This window comes from Rhipicephalus microplus, unplaced genomic scaffold (genome assembly GCF_043290135.1).
Source record: "Rhipicephalus microplus isolate Deutch F79 unplaced genomic scaffold, USDA_Rmic scaffold_453, whole genome shotgun sequence".
Lineage (NCBI taxonomy): Eukaryota > Metazoa > Arthropoda > Arachnida > Ixodida > Ixodidae > Rhipicephalus > Rhipicephalus microplus.
Genome location: NW_027465017.1, coordinates 26,819 through 27,500, shown reverse-complemented (window position 1 = coordinate 27,500; position 682 = coordinate 26,819).

Below are 682 nucleotides of genomic sequence, written 5' to 3'. Positions count from 1 at the left end.
TTCTTTTGATTAAGCGCGGGCTTTTTTCTTTGTTTTTTTTTTTATTTCGCCCCGGCAGACGCGGTTTTTGCGCCGCCCCGGCTGACGCGGTTTTCGCCGCCCCGGCTGACGCAGTTCGGACTTAGCACTTTTCGGCTGTGCCTGGCTGGCGGCCCACTCACTCGATCGCCATGTCTGTTTGCCACAGTTTTCCCGGTGGTGCCGCACCCGGGCTCGCCCCGGCTGACGCAGTTTTCGCGCCGCCCCGGCTGACGCGGTTTCGTGCCGCCCCGGCAGACGCGGTTTTCGCGCCGCCCCGGCTGACGCGGTTTTTGCGTCGCCCCGGCTGACACGGTTCGGACTTTGCACTTTTCGGCTGTGCCTGGCTGGCGGCCCACTCACTCGATCGCCATGTCTGTTTGCCACAGTTTTCCCGGTGGTGCCGCACCCGGGCTCGCCCCGGCTGACGCAGTTTTCGCGCCGCCCCGGCTGACGCGGTTTCGTGCCGCCCCGGCAGACGCGGTTTTCGCGCCGCCCCGGCTGACGCGGTTTCGTGCCGCCCCGGCAGACGCAGTTCGGACTTAGCACTTTTCGGCTGTGCCTGGCTGGCGGCCCACTCACTCAATCGCCATGTCTGTTTGCCACAGTTTTCCCGGTGGTGCCGCACCCGGGCTCGCCCCGGCTGACGCAGTTTTCGCGCCGC